The 17,860-nt window shown below is 40.9% G+C and overlaps 1 protein-coding gene across 4 annotated transcripts in view; it reads right to left on the reverse strand.

The window, feature by feature from the left end:
* Nucleotides 1–17,860, reverse strand: part of NR1H4 (nuclear receptor subfamily 1 group H member 4) — a 119,948-nt gene that overhangs the window by 55,016 nt on the left and 47,072 nt on the right. For 2 of the 4 annotated variants that reach the window (XM_079937173.1, XM_079937170.1), the window contains exon 1: nucleotides 10,626–10,864. The exons of the other annotated variants lie outside the window; for them this stretch is intronic. The gene's annotated coding sequence lies outside the window, so the exon portion shown is untranslated. Of the gene's footprint in view, nucleotides 1–10,625; nucleotides 10,865–17,860 lie in introns of those variants that run through there. 4 annotated transcript variants of the gene reach the window in all.

Raw genomic sequence — 17,860 nt, forward strand, 5'->3', positions numbered from 1 at the left:
CCTGCATCGGCAGGCAGACTCTCAACCACTGCGCCACCAGGGAAGCCCCTTATTTTTAGTTTTTAGTACAAGGTGAATTTTGTCAGAATTGCTTGTTGAATACTTTTCCCCTTTCCCATTGATTTATAATTTTTCTTTTATTGAGACTGAATTTAGTTTTCCATTGATCATACAGTTACATCTGTTTCAACATCGTGTTTCCCTGTTATTGTTCATTCTTTTTCAACATGTTCTAAGGTATTCTCACCTTCTCATTCTCTGTGATAAACTATCACATCTTGTATCACATTAAAAAAAAAAAGTTTCTTTGGGAGTTTGATATGGTACCAAACCCCTATATATTTAGGTAGGAAGATTTATATCTTTATAACATTCAGTTTTGCCTTTCAGGGGCAAGGTATATCTCCATTTATTTGAATATATTTTTATAACTCTCAATTTTGTAGATTATTTTTCCATTTATTTCCCAACTTCTCCATGGATGCATCCCCTGTCATTTATCTTCCCCTTCCTCATGTGGTCATTAATGATTTAATTGCATCTGTTGTCTTCTCCACTATATTGTAAACTCCTAGAAGGCAGGAATCATAGCTTACATTACTTTTGTACCCCCCATCACAGCTAGCAGTGTTATGCATACACAGAAATAATAGCTGTGATCTAGTACAGATGTCAAGGGGGATGAAGCATGGGACTTCCCTGGTGGTCCAGTGGTTAAGACTCCGCATTTCCAATGCAGGAGGTGCAGGTTCAATCCCTGATCGGGGAACTAGGATCCCACATGTCACATGGCGCGGCCCAAAAAAATTCGGTGTGGGGAGGCAATGAGAAGATTAGAAAGGAGAGGGAAAGAATGGGAATTTGGGATTAGCAGAGGCAAACTATTTATATAGAATGGATTAACAACAAGGTCCTACTATACAGCACAGGGAACTATATTCAATATCCTGTGACAAACCATAATGGAAAAGAATATGAAAAAGAATATGTATGTGTGTGTGTGTGTGTGTGTGTGTGTGTGTGTGTAACTGAGTCACTTTGCTGTACAGAAGAAATTAACACAACATTGTAAATCAACTATACTTCAATAAAATTTTTTTTAAACAAGGAACATTAGAATGGAGAACCAGTGTTGACCTTTCATAGCTTCACATATGACCTGCAACTATTCACTTAACACCCTGCCCCCATACTACACCCTGAGCCTCAGCTGCATGTTTAAAAGTCTAAATAATAGGACTGCTGTAAAGATTAAAAGGTAACACTTCATAATTGTTCATATATATAGGGTGACATGTACAAAATTTTTACTGCATTGTTTCCAATAGTAAAAAGCTGGAAACATCATAAATGTCAATCAACAAGAAGTTGGGTACAATAAAGAAATAATACATGCATTATGCTGTAAGTATATTATATTTGTAAGTGCTATACAGCACTTAAAATGAATGAACTAAGTATTCATATGGATAAACTGAGAAACTTCATATTGAGCAAAAGAATCAGGTTGCAGAATAATACAGACAGTTTGATAAAATGTATATAAATTTAAAGATATGCAAAACAATGCTACATATTACTACTGATACCCTAATGCAAGGGTCAGCAAACTATGATCCACAGGCCAAATCCAGCCCACCCAGAACCAGATTTGCCCTTTTGTTTACATATCGTCTATGGCTGTTTTCACACAACAATGGCAGAGTTAGGTAGTTGCGACACAGTCCACGTGGTCTGCAAAGCCTAAAATGTTCACTCTGTGGCCTTTATAGAAAAAGCTTGTGGGACTTCCCTGGTGGTCCAGTGGTAAAGAATCTGCCTTCCAACGCAGGGGACGGGGGTTCGGTCCCTGGCCAGGGAACTAAGATCCCACATGCCGCGGGGCAACTAAGCCTGCGCACCGCAGCTACAGAGCCCATGCGCCCTGAAGCCTGTGCGCCACAACTAAAGAAAACCTGTGCGCCACAACTAGAGAGAAGCCCGCGCACCGCAACGAAAGATCCTGCATGCGTGCAGCAACTAAATCCTGACACAGCCAAAAATAAATTAAATAAATAAATAAATAATAATTTAAAAAAAAAAAAAAAGCTTGTGATCCCTGTCTAACCTATAGAGACATGCATGGAAGTGTTGAACCCACATTCAGAACACTGGTCCAGAATGACTGGGCAGGTACACAGGGAATTTCCATAGCATCTGTAATGCTCTCCTTAAACTAGGGGGTAATTACAACGAAGCTGATGATATTACTTAGTTTTGCATGTTGGAAATATTTCATAATAAAAAAGATTGAATGAAATTCTATATGTGAAAATGTTCCTCATCTATAAAGATATGCAAACTCCTACAGGGATTCTCTGTTTCTTCCATACTTTTACACACACACACACACACACACACACACACACTCTTGAGGCTTTGAAGAGGAAGTACTTCCTTCCCATAAAATGTCTGGGGACTCAAACTGTGGTCAGTGAGGTGCTGTTGGAAATTTTGAGTGGCACAATGAAATCTATGTTCAAGAAGATTACTCTTACGAGAAGGCAGGATGAGGAGGGCAAGCGGTGAAAGAGGAGGAAGATTCAGGAAATTCTCATTCAGGAAGTGAGATGATTAGGTGCATAGCCGGGTGGTTTCTGTAGAGATGGAAAGGAAGAGACCTGAGTACCGTATACAGAGAGGAGGAGGAAGGAGAGAAAGCAGGCTGATGATATGAAGTTTAAGCCTTGAGTATGCGTGGAAGCAGGGACAAAATGTTTATTTTACTTCTGTTTATTTGTACTATGGTGTAATGTAAGCTATAACTTAAGACCCAGGATTAATTTCAGAAGTGGTAAGCACTGTTTGTTTTTAATGTGATAAGACACAGAGTGACTGGTAGCCTGGACTCCTACTCTCTGGTTATCAATTTGTACTTGTTTAGATACTGTGTGTCACAGGGAGTTCATGGTGTATGGAGTTCCTCTGATTTAGCACAAACCATTTGCAAGAGACCTTGGAAAGACCCTGCTCCAATTAAATAGCCTTGACTCTGATTTTGAAGAATCTCAGCTCTCAGAAGATGAAGATAAAAACCAGTTACTTGTGCTGGTACCCTATGAACTCTCCACGCCCAAAGTCACCATCCTTGGTGACATTTTTCTCAGATGAACCCAGTTGTTGGTGGCAAAGCATACATTTTGTTGGATATCTATGTAGTCCATTCATAAAGGGCAGGAGAAAAGTAAACTTTTTCTAGCCATCATAATTTCATGCCCAGGGGAAGCCCTGGATTCAGCCCAAGGCTGGAAGAATGCTCCTAAGGGAAAAGAGAAAGGAGTTCTAGAAAAAAAGGTTTTATCTTTCCAGGGATTTGGTCTTCCCAGAAGCAATAAAACCGAAGTATCGGGATGGCCCAAAAGTTCGTTCGGGTTTTCTGTATGACGTTATGAAATTTTTGGCCAACCCAATAATTTTTTACAGGGCAAAAATACAGATTTAAGAAAATAGATCCTTTCTGAAGTGCAGAGAGATTTAAAGGACAACGTGTGGCCAGTAGTGACCACGTGTCAGACATGATGTCCTCCAAACAATATGGTCATTGTGATCACATTATTCTGAGGGTGGTGCCCTATAGGAACTAGATGGCCTTTACTGCTATCATAGTAAACTTTACATTTTTTGTGGAGATAGATTAAAATAATATCTACCATTTTATGAGTGCTTACTATGTGGCAGCTTTCATGCTATGTTATCTCCTTTAATCTATAATAAACTAAGCAGGTATTAATATACACACATTATAAATGAGAAAACTGAGGCTCAAAGAGATTAAGCAACTTTTCCAAGGTCACGCCACTAGTAAGAAGCAGAGTAGGGATGTAAACCCACCATCTCACTCTAAATTCATGCTTTCTCACACAATGCTCCCACTGAGACTGTCACTAACTGCTCACCAACGCCTAGTGAGGGTGAATTGGCATTTCTGCAAGGTCACGTCTGCCTAAAGCATTTCAACATTAGCTGATCGCATGCACAATCAAGTAAGACTCTCCAGGGTTTGCCTGTTATGTTATTTTGTTTCTTTTCAAACTTCTTTTGCTGTTTCTGAAGTCTCCACTTAAAGGTATACTTCCTTCAGGTGATGTACAATAAAAATGCTTTTAACCCAACAGACCTCTACAGCTTTTTGCGCTTCTGTGCTCTGGAGATTACACAATGGGGCACAAAGAGTGGCTGACCTTTATTTTTAACTAGATGTAAAAGAAGCACTTGCAGTAGAGGTCCCCAGGGCCACGAACCTGAAAGTAAGGGCTGCTTACATTTTGTACCCTAGGCAACTCATTTGTCTCACTCAAGTCCCCTTGCTTCTCAGTCTTCTTGGCTAGCACTAGCAGTCAAGACTCCAGCAAGACTCTCATAGCACTGGGCACCTCTTCGAGTGTGTGTCCGGTTGTAATTCTCCCTTTGTTTTTTTGGTGATTTGGCTGTCTGTCTCCCCATTGGACCATCAGCTCCAGGAGAGCTCACTCTGGATCTCCAGTTCCTAGCCCACTGCCAAGTACATATTAGATACAGAGTTCATACTTATTGATTGAATGAATAAATGGATGAATGAATAACTAAATACATAAATGAATGAATGAATGAATAATATACCTTACTAGATACCCATTTTTAGAATCAGTCTTATTTAGCCACAGGATCAATAGTAAATAGAGATGTAGAAGGACAGCACACCTAAGAGCTGAAGAAGGACTTATTATTTTTTTTAATCACAAAAAACCTGACAACTAAGGCTGCTTCCCCACAATGTAGCCCTAATTAGTGAACTAAATTTATTCTTGTTGGAAATCTCTTAAGCAGTGAGCCCCGCACATTTTATAAATGAATTGACCACCCAGGAAATAGTTTTAATAATCCTCCCAAATCTCCTTTTGTTAATTTCTCTTCCTTGAGAACTACCAGGAATAGTTTTTTTATCTTCTTAACATTCATAGTCGGGAAAGTTTTTCCCCATTATCTGCTGTAGTCAAAATGGTCAAGAATTTGGAAAATGTTATACTTTCCCCATGACTGACCTGTCATCTTTTTTCAAATAATTCATTAGATCTTCTGAAATTTTATGACTATTATTTACATAAATTATTTGTTATTTGCAAAAGCGGCCACCACAACTTCTTCCATTCCATGTGCCCTTTTGCAATGAGAGTTTGCCACTACCCATCGATAGGTGAAGGCTATTTCCCAAGCCCTTGAACAGGTCTGGTGACTTCCTTGACCAATAGAATGGTGGAAATGATGTTGTGAGACTTCTGAGCTAGGCCTTAAGAGGCCTTGCAGCTTCTGTTCTCTCAGTCTAGGAATGCTGCCCTGAGACTGTCACGCTCATGACTGTCATGTCAGGGCAGCATGACAGTCTCAGGGCAGCATTTTTTTTTTTTTTTTGAAACTTCAAACTCATTCATGAGATATTTATTAAAATAACACATTTAGGGGAAAAAAATCAATACAACTAGACGCCCCAGATAAAAAACCTAATGGAGAGAGAAGTCAGCTACCCAAACTGTCCCAGTTGACAGCCACACCAAGACTCCAGACATGAGTGAGTCCACCTTGGACCTTCTGTTCCATTTGATCGTCCATCAGAAAGAGTCCCATGAGTGAGTCCAGGCAAAACCAGCAGAGCAGCTGATCTGCTGAAATATGAGAATTAATGAATCATTACTCTTTTAAGTCACTAAGCTTTGTGGTAGCTGTTACAAAGAAGTAAATAATTGCTACAGAAATTGGCACTTAGAAGGGGGATGCTGTTTAAAAAAAACAAAAAGGAAGCTAAAACATATGGCTTTGGCTTGGGGATTGGGAGGTGGGCAGAGCCTGGAAGGGCAGTGAGAACACGGATAATGAACATTGGAAGAGTGGTGAGGAAATCACTCTAGGAAGCTGGAAAAGGAATGGGTCATATTTTGCAGTCACAAAACAATTGGCAAAACTGTCCAACATGTGGTAACGTAGAAGATACAAAATTTCCTAATGAACCTGTGGGTTTTGTTTGTTTGTTTTTCTCTGGTTTGGTTTGGTTTCAGGAGTGGCAGAGCCTCTTTCTGACTGAACTCCAGCTACCTCTGTGGCTCAGTTTGAGATTAAGGAGCTTTCCAAGTAGTATGGTGAATGCGTCAGGTGGTATTTTTAGCAGTTCATGATAAGGTAATGAAGAGAGAGAGAGATTATGGAAGGAGCTGTTCATTTTGAAAGCAGAATTTGGAGTAAATATGAAAGGTTCAGGATGTGCTGGGTCAAAAAATAAGACTGTTTTGCATTTTTGGTCTCGCCATCTGGCATAAGAGTCTCAAAGTAAGAAATGACTCCATGGTAAATATCAAATCATGGGTGCGGCTGTAAGATCCTTTGCTAAGAGCTCACAAAAAGTAAGGAGGTACATAGGAGACCCTCTCATCCAGGTAAAAGAACTTCTAAGAATGTCGGGGCATTATCTCACAGCATTGTTTCGCAGTAGTTTAACATGTCCAGAGTAGAAAGTATATCTCAAACAAACAAACAAAAATTATGGATATAAGTTTCCAGGCATGGAGTGAGTCCCAGAAGGACTCATAAGAAATCCACAAAGTGTTTGAGCAAATTGCTTTAGTGAGAGCAATGCCATCTCAAACTAAAAGCGGACTTTGCAATCCCTCTCATAAGTCAGTCAAGTCTATTTTCCCACCCTTGAACGAGCTGTTATGATGACTTGCTTTGACCAATAGAATTTTTCTCCTTCTGAGGGTAAACCTCAAGAGAATCTTGTGACATCTGCTTTCACCCTCTTGGAATGATGTCTTGAGACCACCATGCCAGGAAGAAGCCAGGAATGAAGTACTCTAGGAGAAAGAGACTGGGCCGTTCCCATTAGCCCCACTGACAGCCAGCATCAAGGCCCCAGTCATGAGTGTGAGACCTACTTGACCCTCCATTTGGCATCAGTTATGTGAATGAGCCCAGGAAAAACCAGGAAAGAGCCACCTAGCCAACCCACAGAATTATAAGAAATAATAAATCATTGTATTTTAAGCCATTAACTTTTGGGGTGGCTTGTTACATAGTACTAGATAACTGATACCATCTCCCAAAATGAACAGTATGGCATGTGGCCTTTTGTCCTATTGGGTCTCAAAAAGAGAGCACTTGCTTAAGAATACTACATTTACTCTTTAAAAAATGGCATTTCAATGTCAATTTCCAATATCAATGCCAAGTAAATTCATTCACTCACCTATTTATTCAGTCAATATACATTTATTGACTCTGTCAGGTACTGGACAGATAAAGGCAAAAAAAAAAATCATGATCCTTCAAGAAGCTTAGTAGAAAAGTCAGGTAAGGGCAACCCAATTAAAACGGTATGGGAAGTGAGAGAGTGGCACGGACATATATACACTACCAAATGTAAAATAGATAGCTAGTGGGAAGCTGCTGCATAGCACAGGGAGATCAGCTCGGTGCTCTGTGACCACCTAGAGGGGTGGGCTAGGGAGGGTGGGAGGGAAACGCAAGAGGGAGGGGATATGGGGATATAAGTATACGTACAGCTGATTCACTTTGGCAGAAACTAACACAATAATGTAAAGCAATTATACTCCAGTAAAGATGTTTTAAAAAAATGGTATGGGGATTGCTATGACAGAGGTAAGCACAAGTCCCTTCAGGAGCACGAGCAAGGGCAGTCATTCATTGAACATGCATTAATTCTCCACTATGTATCAGGCTTTGATCTAGGTCTTGGAAATAGAGGGATGGATGAGACAGAAAAAAAAAAAGATCCTGTCTTCATGGGGATTACATTCTAATGAGGGAGATGGATAATTTGCACGTAAACAAGTAATATGACTTCCAGTGGTGCTAATAAGAAAATAAAGGAGATAAGGGATAAAGTGATGTGGCTGGATACTCTTTCAGAGAGGGTGATCCTAGAAGAGCTCTCTAAAGAGTGGACATTTGACCAGAGATGTGCAGGAGAAGGAGGAGTGAGCCATACAAGGGCGAAATAAGTCCAGGCAGAGTGGTCAGCAAGCACTAAGGGCCTGGGCTTGGGGCACAGGAGGAACAGCCAAAGCCCAATGAGGTTGGAGCTGAGTGAGCAAAGAGGCAGCGTAGGAGATGAAGTATGAGAGTAAGCGGCTCTCTAGGGCCTGTCAACTATGGCAAGGAGTTCTGGTGTGTTCTCAGTGGAAATCACTGGTGGTTGTTAAGCATGGATGTGACTAAGAGAATAAGGGAAATCTTCCTGGGGGTGGAGGGCTGGTTCTTGAATTTAATCTCAAAGGAGTAGGCATTAGACTAAGCAAAAGGCATGCAGTGGGATGGTTATGGGAGGAAAATAACATGCTGTGTTCTGAGCGACCATACATTGTCCTCTGTGCTGTAGTGAGTGGATTTAGCTCAAATCAGTGGAGGAAGGATGGCCTATTCAAGAAACAGTGTCAAGAAAAATGACTATTCCTTTGGGGGAAAAACATTAAAGGGTCCTATCTTGTATCATTCTTGAAAAATAAGTCTCAAGTGGAGCAAAGATTTTTAAAATGATAAAAATTATTGGGAGAAAATATAGGAAAACACCCTTATGATCTCTATGAATTTAGAGACTGAGAAAGACTCATTAAACAAGAAACAAATAGGAAAAGAATCAATTTGACTACACTAAAATCAAGAAGACAGAAATCAAGACACCATAAACAAAACTAAATATATGAAACAAACTGGGAGAAAATGTTTACAACATAAATAACAGCCAAAAATTAGTACAAACAATATATAAATAAGTCCTATAAATAAAAGCAGAAAAGATAAACAATCCAAGGGAGAAACTGGCAAAGGATATAAAGAGGAAATTCACCAAAAGGGAAATACAAGCGGCCAATCACAACAACCAGGGAGGGCTCACCAAGTCTTTAAGATGCTGATAACTGAAGTCTCCAATCAGCTCTCCTAGACTGACCTTTGGGTTAGTGCTGAAAACTCTCCACTCCCTCTGCTCCCGGTATAGTTATTAGACAATACCCTAAGAGCTTTTGGGAATCTTCACAATTGTGCTGGCCCTTAACAAATCGCCCCTGTCAAGCTGAGACATTTGTGGACTGGTTCACCTGCTCTCCCATCATTCTAGATTTCAAGTTCTCCTAGCCTCCAACAATATTGGGGTAGCAAGGAGAAGACTTTGGAATCAGAAAGACCTGCCCTCATATTCAGGTCCTGCTACTTCCTAACTGTGTGACCGGAGACAGGTTACTTGCTTTCTTTGAGCCTCAGTTTCCTCATCTGTAAAATGAGTATAAGAACTTCCATTCAGGGTTATTGTGAGAAGGAAACAGGCTATTTAGGCAAAGCCTGTGACGTGTTGGTACACACTCCTGCACATACAGAGTTCTTTTCTTTTCCTTCCAAGCACAACTATTGAGTATTCCATGAACATGTGGCCAGATTTTGGAGGTGTGGAAATAAGAGGAAGGACAGGGATTACATTACTTTCCTTCTCCAGCTTGGGGGAGAGGCAGAGGTGTGTGGTGGAAAACAATGCTGCAGGTCCTGACGAAGGGTCTCAGGACAAGAGAGTCTGGCCAGTACTTTATCAGCTAACTCGGAGTTGCATCAGACATATTGCAACATTCTCAGCAAAACAGATAAGTTCACGGTGCAAATGGCACAAGTCCACCATTTGGAGGGTGGGGGAGATAAAGACGTCTATCATTTTATAAAATCACAGCTAAAAACCCAGCGTTGGCTTTCTCTATCTCTCTTGTCGGATACCACTGAGTGGTTCTAAGGCAGTATCAGTGGCATTATCTGATTTCTTTAAAGCTCAGGTGAGTTTCTCAGACAAAAAATCCAGCATGAGTCACTTGCATCCCCTTCCCCAGCCCCTTCCTTCTAAATAAAACTCAGTTAAGAGAAATGACCCAGGCTTCCCTAATAGTTGTCTACTTCCTTGGCAGTACGCAGACAAAGAGATGCCTTATCTGAATCTGACATTCAGACCTTGGACAATTTTAATAGTAAAGTTCCTCCTAACATTTTCCATCTTATTTTAATATTTCCATCTGATACTAATATAAGAAATGGAAAACAATAGAAACGTTTACAGTAGAAGTCAAAAGAGAAAGCTTTTTAAACCTACTCTCCTCCTAGGAAAGAATTTCATTTCAATAAAGCATAGCTTAAATGTCATCCTAGTCTTAGATCTGAAGTCATCTGCCATTAGTAATATTTCCCAACTCACATCAGGATTTGATAAATCACAGCACGCTACACAGGTGAAATTGCCTATGGAATCAGAACAGAGACATTTCCGAAATTTACGGTCTCCAGTGATTCTCCCGGGCAACCACAGTGTTAAAAAGATATTCCTAAGTAATTTTTCAATAAGGAAACCAGCTTATTTTTCAATTAATTTTGACCCATGAACTTCTGCTTCTTTGTTTTGAAGAGTTTCTTTTACTTTTAAAAAAATTATCAGGATTTACATCGAACTCTACCAACTTAGAATTCATTCATCGACCAAACTTCCTGATGCTAAAGAGAAGCTTCCAATGACAACTTCTCCTCTGCTGCCCTGAGATGGATACCGTAGCCCAGAGGAATTAGATACTCACTCGGATTGTCTTAGGTTGGCGATGAACTTTCAAAGCCCTGGGAGGATTCTGAGTCCAGTCTTCCTCTCCAAAACCCAGTGACTTTGCTACAAATCCTTAGAATCTGATTTTGCATTGGGGCGAGTCCAGGAGACAGTGGGGTGAGGAGGAGGGAGTTCCAGCAGGAGCTGTGGCCGATCACAGGCGGCCTTCCCACCCAGCAGCCGCATCTCTGCCTTGGCTCTGTTCCTCATGGACAGAGATTAGTCATTAACAATCCTTCCCCTGCTAAATGATATAAACATAGAAAGGAACCTTGGGACAGCCTCGAGATTCCCAGGACGAACTCCCAGAGCCCCTGGGTAGGGACTGTGACAAAGCAGGGGAGCCCTGAAGCTCACCTTTTAAAACACTTCTCCATAGGCTGCTTTTTAGGGTCCTTAGCACCCAGATTTCTACACACATCATCTAAAACTGAATCGTCATCTTCCCTCCCTCTCTCCAATTGCTTTTAATAGCTCCACCACCTCCCAGGGACTGAAGTTAGCAACTCTGAGCCTTTTTGACCCTTCCCTCTCCCGGGCTTTCTATAACAAGTAATAACAGATTCGTGTAGATTCTATCTTTGGACTGTCTCTTATTTCCAACCCACTGTGTTCCTCTGCTAATTTGGGCCTACTGCAGCTTCCTTTCTAAAGAACACTGTTGGTTGGCCCCATAACTCGTCTCTCCTTTTCTTTTTCTGTTTTCCAAACTACACAGCAGTGTAAAGCGTAGGGCTCTGGTCAGATACCTACCCATTTGTTGCAACCTTGGGAAAGACACTCAGCCTCTCTGAGACTTGGTTTCTTTGTCTATAAGATGGGAATAGTGCAACTATCTTACACGCTGTGGCGAAAATTACGTGCCTAGTTTAAAATACATAACATGCTTAGAAAAGTGCCTGGCATACAGCGAGCACCCAATAAATTTTAGGCACTATTGTTTATCAATTGAACAAATACTGGTTATCTGCACACTAGGTACCCAGCACCTTGGTAGACAGTCTCCTAATCAAAAATCTCCAATGGATTCCCGTGGTCTAAAAAATATACTCTAGGGCTTCCCTGGTGGCACAGTGGTTGAGAATCTGCCTGTCAATGCAGGGGACACAGGTTCCCCGGTCTGGGAATATCCCACATGCCTCAGAGCAACTAGGCCCGTGAGCCACAACTACTGAGCCTGCGCGTCTGGAGCCTGTGCTCCGCAACAAGAGAGGCCGCGATAGTGAGAGGCCCGTGCACCGCGATGAAGAGTGGCCCCCGCTTGCCACAACTAGAGAAAGCCCTCGCACAGAAATGAAGACCCAACACAGCCATAAATAAATAAATAAATTATATATATATATATATATATATATATATATATATATATTCTAAATGCTATGGCCTGACGTATAGAACCCCCTCCACCCTGATAGCCCTAGTCTATCTATCTAGCATTTTCTCACATCCTGTCTCTTCAGAGACCCCAACCTCTTACCCACCTATGCCAAGCTCTCCTCCCTCCATGCCTTTGCATATGCTCTTCCCTTTACCTGAATAGCCTTCCTTTCATATCCACAGACCCATCTCAAATGCTGAGTCCCCCCTGAAGCCAACCCTGTTTTTCATCTGCCCCTATGGTGCCCACCAAACGGCCCTCATCCTTTATTTATAATTCTCTCATTGTCCCTTAATTCCTCTGGCTTTGTACATTATAGTTACCTACTTAGCTCTTTGACAAGAATAAAATTCTGGAGGACAAGCACAGTAGCAGACTTGCCTCTGTATCAATCTCTGGTCTTAGCACAGTGCTTCTCATGGACAAAGTATCGTATAACTATTTTTTAACTGAATCAATGAGTGAGCTGAGAAAATGATAACTTTCCAAAGTAGTGAGCCTGTGCACACACATGGGGTGTGTGTGTGTGTGCACGCCAATGTTCCCTATTGTAAAGTTAGTGGAAGGCCTACGGTCAAATTTGTTAGGAAAGCTGTTTTTTACTTCTCTTATTAAATAGCATGTATAGGTCCTGCAGGCTCAGACTCCCTACCCACCGTGGGCTCCCTCTAGACTGAGCACACCACCCACACCCTTTCTCACAAGGAGGAGGGGGAGCCCAGCCCTTGTAAACTCTCCCTTGCCCATTTGAAGAGTCTTTGCCATGACATTCACTGGGCTCTGCAGCTCTGGGCTGCCCGAGAGGCTCCTGCAAGACTCCCAGACAAATTCTTCTTGGATGGTGAGAGCCTGTGTTATGATCTCATTCTCTTCAGCAGTGGAAAGTATGGGTTGAGGACACGGACTCTGGAGCCTGCCACCTGGGTTCAAATCCCAGCTCTGTCACTGATGAGCTCTGTGACCTTAGACCTTTTACTTAACATTTCCATCTCTCAATTTTCTCATCTGTGAAATGGTAACATAAATACTACCCATTTCGTGGTGTTACTGTAAGGATTAAATGAATGAATATATGCAAAGTGCTGGTACATATAGAGTATCTGATACACAGAAGTGCTACATAAGCATTAGCTGTTATTGTTTTCTCTGAGCATTTCACACAATCATATTTGCATGATTGCACTAGATCTGAAAGATCTAGAGTGAAAGGTATTGAGGAGGAGAAAAGGGAGCATTTCAGGCTAAGGAAAGGCTCTGAGGCAGGAGGTAGCTTAGAGGATCCCATGAAGCAAAGAGAAGGCCAATGTTTCTCAACTAAGAGTATGGAGGAGCCTTGAAGAAATAGGGGTAGGATAGGTAGGGGCAGTGATGTGCTGGGAAGTGTTTAACAACGAGCTCTCAGAGTTGGGGACACACACACACACACACACACACACACACACACACACTTACATATACATATACACTCACTTATTTAAAAATTTTCTGATATAACAGATGTTTAACACACGCTTTACAAATAATAATAAAATGTACAATTTTGTGAATTATAAATTCCAGGTGGCCAACTGATTCTCACAGAATGCTTTCATTGAGTTTTGCTGAACTCTTGTATTGGTAGCCAATTTCTGGCTGCAGTTCAAGCATGATTTGACAAATGGAACTGCACTCCATTCCACTAATTCCTTCCCAATACACTTATTTTCCTGAAATCACACATGTGATGTACTGTTAAACTCTTAGTCTTATACAAATTGCATTCATTAAACCAGACCCTCTTTCGGCTCCAAAACTGCATAGGTTGGAAATTCACTCATTTATCAGAAACATAAACAGCTTCTTTGCTGAATTAAATAACAGTTTTCAAATACTGGAAGAACATTTCTTCAGTTTTTTGTGTGTGCTCTTCACAATGTAAATAATCTGTATTATTAACATCTCCACAACTTAGACCAGAGGTCAGCAAACTTTTTCTCTAAAGCGCCAAAAGTAAATATTATAGGCTTTGTGGCCTCATCTGGTCTCTGTCATATTTTTCAACCTATTAAACATTTAAAACCTCTTCTTAGCCTACAGACTATACAAAAACATCCACAGGCCAAATTTTGTCCACCAGCCTTGGGTTGCCAACCCTTTAGACCAGTGGCTCTCGATGGGGAAAAGAGGGGGCAATCTTGCCCACCAGGAGATATTTGGCAATATCTGGAGACAGTTGTGATTGTCACAACTTGGAGGGAATGCTAGTGGCAACTTGTAGGTAGAGACCAGAGATGCTGCTAAAATCCTACAACGTACAGCACATCCCTCTAGAACAAGGAATTATTGTGCCCCAAATGTCGATAGTGCTGAGGTTGAGAAACACTGTGTTAGACAATCACCAAAGCAGTAAATGGAGTACTGACTTGTGGATTTTGCTCATACACATGGTGTAAATATTCTCATTGTGGCCAATTTCAAACTATTAGTGTGATGTCACTGAACAGACTTGGGAAGAGCTGTACAGAGGCACACTGTTACTTAGGGTTTCCACTGTTCAGATACAATAGATGTGAATAGCTATGAGAGCATAGACAGTTGTGAAATATAGTAAAATAGTTAGAATGTGATGAGTTTTAAGTAGTTATTACCTTTGATTTAAAATGTATTTAATTATAAGTTTATGTAATTTAACTTTTAATGGTGACTATGTTTAACAACCAGTTCAGAAAAACCTGAAAATTTAAATTAACCATGGGTTCTCTGAGCCAGGGCAAGCTGACTCAGCACACCATTGGGGGAATGAGGGCTTCTTACGTGTTGTCCTTCCAAGTTAGGAGCTACGAAGTATTATCTCCATTTTTCAGATGAGGAAAGTAAGACTCAGACGTTCAACAACTCATCAAAGCAAGAAAGCTGGGCTTTAAATTTAAGTTTGTTTTCTCCAAAGCTGCTATATTTTCTTCTATATTTTGTTCCACTATCAACCTAGGCAAAGTGAGATCAAAATATTTATTCTATGAAATGCTTCTCAATACTGGCTTATTTTAATTAATTGCTGAATAGAATACAGATGAAGGAAGTCATTAACATATTGTTAGTGACCAACTCTGGAATGGTATTGAGTATATAGTAGAAAAGTCATTCTGCCAAAAAAAAAGATCTCCATTCATAAATGTTATTTCTTGGTTAATATGTTGGCTTCCTTATCTTCTCCAGGATCCCTCCTTTTTTTGAAAATTTCTCCCCCCAACCTTAACGAATGAGGTCACCCCAGATCAGGGGCTGTAAGAGATCCTGAAGCGAAAGGGAAGTAGAATGGGTGAACTTTGGATATTGGTGCAGTGAGGGTGCAACCCCACCTAGGAAGTCTGAGTAATCACCAGAGACAGAGAACAGAGCCAGGGCACTCAACCTCACAGGGTGGTGACCACAGGGGGACACTGAAATGCACAGAGGAAGGAAAGGAGGGAGAGCTTGGATAATCAAGCTGGCCTCTTTTCCTACTGGCTCAGACCTGGCTGTGAGCATGAATCTCTGCCCCAACTTTGAACCTATCAGTGTGTCTGCAGTGGTCCTTACACTATAGCTTTGAGTAACGGCTTTTTCCTAGTAAGGCACCACAACCTTCAAGAAGCTGTGCTTTCAGAAACAGAAAACGTTTTCAAGACGTAGGGCAACGAGGTAGGGGCAGTGCCGAAAGCATGGGTGTTAGTGTCAGGGGCTTGTGTTTGAGTCCTGACTGGTCCTGCCATATGACCTTGACTGGTCTTGCCATATGACCTTGAGCAAGCCAGTCTCTGGGTATTAATTTTCTCCCCCACCCCTAATAATAACAAGAAAAGAATGCCTATCTCATAGGGTTATTGTGAAGATCAACATGAAATGTCACATGAAAATGTGTGGTACAAAAATCAAAGGGAAGCATCTGGCAGGCCCCATTAGATGTGAAATTTTCCAGAAACTAGAAGCCCTATAGGGACTCCACCCACTTCTGTATTCAGCTATTCTAAATGACTCACTGGGGGATTCCCTGATGGTCCGGTGGTTAGGACTCCGTGCTTCCACTGCAGGGGGAATGGGTTTGATCACTGGTTGGGGAACTAAGATCCCACATGCCACATGGCACGCCCCAAAAAAAAAAAAAAAGCTTCTAAGTGACCCATTGAAATCACTGGGTCTACACTGGAGAGAGAACCCTCCTGTAAATGTTGAAGAATGCAGCTGAACCTTCATCTGAACCTGGATGGCCAGTCCTAATGCTCAAACTTTTTAAAAAGAAAATATTTACAACCTGTTTTGTGGAATATGTAACCCATAAGAGAAAACATTACTATATTTTACTTAGGAAGATTCAAATGAGTTTCTCCACTCATCCTAGATCAAATGCACTTTGCTTTCTGTATCTTCCCTGCCCCTCTATTTTTTTGAGGAGTCCTTTGTTGTTGTTGTTTTGTTAATTACACAAGTGGTTATGGTCATGTAGAAAAATTAGAAAATATAGATAATCTTAAAGAAAATAAAATTCACCTATATTCCTACAACCCACATATTCATAGAATACACTATCAAAACTGCGATATATTTTCTTCCAGACTTTTAATGAAAAATAGATGCACCCAAGTCTTCTCTTTTCATAAGAAAATGGGATCATGTGGTATATACGGCTCTGAATCTGCTTTTCTCATTTAATGTATCATAAATATTTTGATATTACTAAATATTTCACTACATATACAAAATAATTTAATGGAGGTATACTATTGAATTCACAGGGAGATGCCCTCATTTGACCAATTCCCTACTGTTGAACCTTCGAATTGTTTCTAATATCCCTCTATTATAAATGATATTGCATTGGTCATCCCTTGTAGCTAAATCTTTGGCTACACCGGTGATTATGACCTTGGCCTTGTTTTCTAGAGGTAGAATTACTTGGTCAGAGTGAACACGTTTCTAAGATGCTATAGTAAACTGCCTTTAGAAAGGTGGTGCCAATTTATATCCCCCCCGTAGGGTCCAAATGTGTCTATTTCTTGCCCCTCTGCCAGCACGTGGGGGCCTTGGCGATTCTTTTTTCCAGAAGAGCTTTCTTGTGAGATGCCTCCAGTCCTCACCTACCCCTCCCAGTAGAGAATCAACATGGACATTCAAGCAGGGTTTTTGAACTGTGTGATATAACCCATTGTGGTTCCCAAAATCAATTTAGGGGGTCATGACCAGCATTTGTTTGTTTTCAATGAAATAGTATTTTTAAATAGCATAGCAAATATTTCCTTTGCAAGTAGAAAGGTAAGTACTGCTTAATGGAGCTGTTTCGCTTATATATGTGTGTGTTGATGCGACCTAGATTTCAGTATAACACAGTTGTAAGGTCAAAGTTGCGAAAGTTTGAAAAGCATGGGATCAGTCAAAAGATCATTGAATCAGTGCCCATGGACTTGGATTCTGGATGTAATTAGGTGGAGAAGGAAGCCAAGGGCAAAGAGAAAGGGCACACATCCCATTTACTTTCTCCGGTAGAAAAATGTTGATAGAAATGTGATAAAACTCTCAAAGGTGCACATAAAACCTAAGTCATGGTTATATAATAGGAGATATGATCAATTTCAGGGTGTAACAGGTAGTCTGGAGCTCTCTTCTCCATATATTTTAGTCACATTATGTCTATGGTTATAGCTCTGACTTTGCCTCTGCCCAGCTGTGTTTGGAACTTATCAACCCAATCTCTCTAAGCCTCAGTTTCCCTACCTGGAAGATGAGGATGTTCAACCAGATGATAGCCAAGGTTCCTTCCATGCGTGGTGCCGAGGGTCTGGTGGAGGGATCAGCTGTGTTATGCTGATCCATTGTAGTTT

The sequence above is a fragment of the Stenella coeruleoalba genome, assembly GCF_951394435.1.
Source record: "Stenella coeruleoalba genome assembly, chromosome: 11".
In the NCBI taxonomy this organism is placed as follows: Eukaryota; Metazoa; Chordata; class Mammalia; order Artiodactyla; family Delphinidae; genus Stenella; species Stenella coeruleoalba.